Below are 6,125 nucleotides of genomic sequence, written 5' to 3'. Positions count from 1 at the left end.
CAGATTTTTGCCTCTAGGTCCCCTGTTGTTTACTGATTCATCCTCCTTTTATATTCTGTGAATTAGGGTTACAAATTGGTGCCCTTGTGTTCCAGAAAAGTTACTCTGCAAAGCACTTTGGAGGCTCAGAAATTGGATTGCCCTATCCATGTTAGATTCAAGAAAAGGTATCCTTTCTTCTCTGCTTTGACCTCATATCAATTTGGGATGTTTTTGGACTTTGCCCTCTGACTGTTGGTTAATGGTTTTGCACTGTAGGTTTTGCAAATTGACTGATTAATGTGTGCCTTTTTACCGCAGTAAAAAAATGGTGAGCTTGGTTTGACTTGGGATAATGGATATTTTGAAGAGTGATGGTTTTAATGCATAGACTGGCTGCAGTAGGTGACATGATAAATTGGAATTAGGAGATGAGGTTATCAGATCAAAAGTAATCGGCTGAAATGGTAACTGTTAAAGGCAAGTGTGCTTGTGCTTTGGTTTTCTTTGAATTGTTATGGCTAAAGTTAGTGGTTGAAGAATGATGAATGAAATTGTGGCAGATGGTTTTGTTGTAGGTTTGGAATAAGATGTTGTTTTGATGTGTGTTCCACTGTTGGGAAGATGGCGTGCTACTGAGATGCTTATTGCCATATATGCTTGGCCTTGATTACAATTTTGTTGCAACTTCTGGGTAGTGGTCCACAACATGGCATGTGACACATGGTGTTGGCAAAGTATGCAAGTCTGTACTTTGTTTATCGCTGTTGTATCAAGTTAGTTCATGGACTAGCTGAACAAGGATGTTGGCTTGTCTACAGGTATTGGTTGTGATGAAGACGTTGCCGCAGTTAAATGTGTGTTTTGTTGCTGACATATACTTTGAATAGGTTGTAAGCAAGAATGTTATAGCTGTCACATATTGGAGATTGCTCTCAGGTAACTTGAACATGAGTCCTCCTTGTGTACATTGTGTAGTTGAAGGGGGTGAGTTAAGCAAGACCTTGCACATAAAGTTATCGGCTTCTTGTCTATATTGGTCAAAGTTCTTATCGCCGTTCAACAATGCTCTATTTGAAAGAAGAACATGTGCACCAGCATATTTGTTATCCCAACTGAAGATATCAGGTTGATCATCAGCTCCCAAAGATTTCACCAATTTGTAATAGTAAACTGCATTTGCTGCTCTAAAAAGCCATGCAGCTCCCCACAATAGTTCATCCTTGAATCCGGAATATGAGCAATAAAACGGACAAGCAGCGGAAACGAGTGAATTACTATATGAACCTTGATACTGCAAAGCAAACTGATAAACCTTCTGTGCAGTTCTCAACAAAAGCTTAGAATAAGATGGATCAACTTTTCTGAAAACAATAGAAGCTGCAGCAAGTGCGGCGGCAGTTTCAGCAGCAACATCAGAAACGGGATTCTTCGAAGATACATAATAAACAGTTCTAACAGTATCTATATCTTCTGGTCTTTCTCAGCATTTGTGATCGACGTTTGGATCTCCGACACCGACATAAAGTCTTCCGGGTGTTGATGTTGCGCATTTGAGGAAATAATCGGCGGCATAACGAATCGCGACACGTGCTTCTTTCATTTGAGGTCCCATTCTTTTACCATATTCAATTGTGCTCCATGATAGCATTGTTGTTGTGAATGCCATTGGAAAATTGAATCTCACATTGTCTCCTGCCTCATGATTCCAAGATAGCCAAGACAATTATACCATTACAGCTCGGTGCACTGAGGGATTTTGCCTAGGTTGCAAGTCTGCTAGCATTTGGCTTAGATTTCAAAGCAATGTAGTAAGCAAACCAAAGGTCAGTTGGCATTTGAATTGGCTATGTTACAGTTATGTGTCTTAGGTTGCAACAAGGTACTGAATGGCATTTTCTGCAGGATTTGCACCAGTTGGGTTCAGTGATGGTCCCAATAGTTGCTTGCTGCTAGGTATGTTGTAGCAGGGTGATACTCATGAATTTGTCCTCAAGGTGATGCACTCGATATGCTGAGGTTTCCTTATGTTTCACTATGATCATAAGGTGACTGCTTTTCGAAATCTCCAACCGACTCCACCTCCATACTTTTCTGAAGCTGTGATCCAACATGTAAAGTATATTGGTCATCCTGAAAGGAATTTGAATCTCCACTTGAAGCAGCATCTGTCTTAGCCAGAGCCTGTACTGTCCCAGTGACCACTGCAAAAGGACTCACCACTCTTCGTCGAGAGGCTGTACGCAGGCGTCTCGTTGGAACCGTACCAACATTTAAATTAGCAGACCTACTTCCAGATAGTACGGACGGATGAGCTCGAGTTGAATAGTGTGCATAAGGCAAATCAGTTCCAATTTCAATGGCCCTTTGAGTGTAAGCCTTTATCCTGTTTTTGTGCTTCTTCTGAACTGACTTCAATGATCTTCTACTTTCATAGGTACCAAGCAAATAATAAGTGCTGGTTTCTCCTTCATCTTCATCGTATGCAACATCTTCACACCCAAACTCTGCTCCAGTATCATATATGGATGTTTCAACTTCTTCTTGAATGCTAATACCAGTTTTCTCACACTGTAGAAAATGAGATTCAATGGATTTCCTGTAAGTTTCCATGGCAGTGTGAGGAACTTGATAGAAAAGACTTTCTTCTGTAAGATGTTCCTCCCATGACATGTCAACAGTGCCTGAATCAAATATCTTATCAGGGGTTGTCGGTGCTTCTGCTTGAGAGGAAATCCCATGCGACCTGCTATCTATCAAATACCTCAAAGCATAGGAATGCACTTTGAGTTTCACAGTTTTTTTTGGGGATTTTGTCCCTTCAAGTAGTTGTTTGTTTCCGGCACCATTTCAGAATTTTTCCGCTTGTCCCTAGAAGCTTCATTTGAATCAACTATTTTAGATTCAACTGAACCACCAACAGAGTTATGGTCATGAACATCCTTGTCTAGTAGTAGTTCAACCGAATGCCAAAACTGCATGACAGCCTTTGCCACGGTGTGAGACAACATTTTCATCTCCAGATTCTTGTTTTGCATTTCAAATCTTAGCCGAGAAGTAAAAGAAACCTGATGACAGAGTTGCGCAGCAGCAGTTGTCTTCCAAAGACGCTCCTGTGCGAAATCATTTGTTTTTGGATCTTTAAGAAGTTTCTCGCCATCTGAACTAGTAGGCTTTGGCTTGGAAACAGAAGGTGCATTGTGATCCTTTTGTCTGTTCGTATCTGATAACAAACCCTTTCCGTCCCTTGAACCCCCACGGGAACTATGATTTGGTCTGTGCAGGTTAGGCGTTGCAGCAGGCTTGGTTCCTGGCATGGTTAGGATGTGAATTTGCTGCAAGTTCATGGAATCTTCTGTGGCATATGCACTGTCGTTGCCTGTTCTGATGTGTAGGTTGAATACTGCTGCGAATTTCTTTGGGTTAGGCCCTGTTTTGCATTGCCTTGGTTTTGATATGATTGTGCATCCGTACTGGCTCACTTCAGGTTGTGGGTTACTTCCTTGTTTTCTTTTGCCGCTCATGCAGGTTATGGCTTCATGTGTTGGACATACAAAGTTTCATGACACCAACAAGAATCATGAAGCATTATGCTTACTTGGCCAATCCAAGATCAAAATGGAATATGGGAGATCAAGGTCAAGATTAGGACAAGGATTTGGGATTTTAGAGTTTTCAGGACTGGGTTGACTTTGGTCAAAGTTGACCAAAAAGTCAACTGTTGACCAAAGTCAACAATTGGTCAAAAATGTCATTTTTTTTTGTATTTTCTTTGTAAATGGAATTCAATGGACAATTATGGGGAAATTTTTGGGTTTAGGGAATTTGGGTTGACTTTGGTCAAAGTTGACCAAAAAGTCAACTGTTGACCAAAGTCAACAATTGGTCAAAGTGTCAATTTTTGTGTATTTTTGTATGGAATCAAATGTAATGAAATAAAATTGAAATGGATTAATAAAAATGGTTTGAAGTTGGTTTCACAATTGGTTTAATCATGACTTGAATGTTTGACTTTTGGAAAGAAAATAACTTGACTGATAATGTGTATGAACAAAAACATGAAATGAGACCATAAGGTTAGGGTTTTGGCATAGTATCCATGAACCAATAACATGACTAGTAAGTGGCTTGCCACACAAGAAACCTGGTTGTTCAGATGACCCAAACCATAGAAATATCCACAATCACAACACCATGACTTTGGATCAAGACCACAAACCTCATACAAAACCAAAGTAAAGTTAGGCCAAGCATGCCACACAAACATAAAAAATTCAGGAGCAAAATCGGGGTATGACACCATAATACAAGCCTCATACTCAGCCATATTATTCGTGCATTTGAAAGTTAGCCTTGCTGTAAACGGAAAATGTGTGCCCTGAGGGGTAATAATCACTGCCCCAATACCATTTCCATATTGATTCACAGCGCCATCAAACACCATGCTCCATTTGGAACCAGGCTCTGGCCTTTCGTCGAGCGTAGGCTCATCGCAATCTTTCATTTTCAAATACAGAATCTCCTCATCTGGGAAGTCGTACTGAACTGACTGATAATCCTCGATTGGTTGATGTGCCAAGTGGTCAGCCAAGATACTACCTTTAATAGCCTTCTGAGCTTGATACTCAATATCATACTCAGATAACAACATCTGCCAACAGGCAATCCTCCCAGTTAAAGCAGGCTTCTCAAAGATATACTTGATTGGATCCATCTTGGAGATCAACCAAGTTGTATGATTCAACATATACTGGCATAAGCGCTTAGCAGCCCAAGCCAAAGCACATCATGTTTTCTCAAGCATTGAGTATCAAGACTCACAATCAGTGAATTTCTTACTCAGGTAGTAGATAACATACTCTTTCTTTCCTGATTCGTCTTACTGACCAAGGACACAACCCATAGAGTCCTCAAGAACTGTCAGATACATAATCAACGGTCTCCCGTCCACAGGCGGAGATAGAATCGGAGGTTCAGACAAATATTCTTTAATACTGTCAAAAGCTTTTTGGCAATCCTCAGTCCAATCATGAGATTGATCTTTCCGGAGGAGCTTGAATATCGGTGCACATGTGGCAGTCATGTGGGATATAAATTTGGAAATATAATTCAAGCGACCAAGAAAACCTCGGATTTGCTTCTCAGTTTTGGGCGCAGGCATCTCTTGTATTGCTTTGACCTTTGCAGGATCAACCTTAATACCTCTTTCGCTGACAAATAGGGGATCACCTTCTCAGAAGAGTACGGTATAGGGCCGGCTGGCTTAATAGTCAGAGCAGGAGAAACCTTCTTCTTGCTACCATCATACTTGATGATGATAGGCTCAGGTATCCGAAATACCGGAGAAATTACGTTGACTTCAACAGCATCTTCGTCAACATTTCTATTTTGAAGGATCTCAATGACTCCTTCATCCAGCATTTCCTGAACATCCTTGCGCACCTGGCGACAACCTCTCTGATTAACAGAACAGACTCAACATCTATCGCAGTCATGTTCATAATGGCTATAATCACACAGCGAACGATGCATCTCGACCAGCGATTGTCGAATATGACTGACGTATTTGACCTTGTACTTGCCAGGACAGCCCTGGACCATATTGACAGATTTCCCATGCTCGGGCAATGGGTTCTTCTTCACATTCGGACCTACGTCCTCGAAAAACAAAATCCCGCTTCTCACAAGGTCTTGCACCTTGGTCTTCAAGGGATAACAATTCTCGACGTCATGTCCGGGAGCACCAGAATGATATACACAGTGAAGCTCAGGCTTGTACCACCACTGGGGGTTGGTAGGTACAGCGGGAGGGTCTCGTGGAGTAATTAACTTTCTATCAATCAAAGATGGATAGAGTTCAGCATAAGTCATCGGAATTGGATCAAACGTGACTCTCTTCCTCTCGTAGCTGGTGCTGGTATTGTTGTTGTTGTTTCAAGGCTGGTAGGCCTGTTGTTGTGGACGATGTTGTTGTTGTTGATATTGCTGAGATTGTTGTTGTTGATAATGTTGGGCTTCTCTGAAAACAGGTGCTATATGAGCCACCTGATGCTGGTTGTTAATGGGGCGGGCAATCTTCCTCTTCACAGAGGGTCTTCTCTTGACATGGGAAGACACAACATGTGCCTCTCCCTCCTTCTTCTTTG

General features: G+C 41.5%; 1 pseudogene; it reads right to left on the bottom strand.

Annotated features, from left to right (window-relative positions):
• Positions 1–751: 751 nt before the first annotated feature.
• LOC127131846 (endoglucanase 9-like) lies at positions 752–1,678 on the bottom strand (annotated as a pseudogene).
• Between the last annotated feature and the right edge of the window lie 4,447 nt (positions 1,679–6,125).

Source organism: Lathyrus oleraceus, chromosome 3 (genome assembly GCF_024323335.1).
Source record: "Lathyrus oleraceus cultivar Zhongwan6 chromosome 3, CAAS_Psat_ZW6_1.0, whole genome shotgun sequence".
NCBI classification, from domain to species: Eukaryota; Viridiplantae; Streptophyta; class Magnoliopsida; order Fabales; family Fabaceae; genus Lathyrus; species Lathyrus oleraceus.
This window is presented reverse-complemented; position numbering and strand designations above follow the sequence as displayed.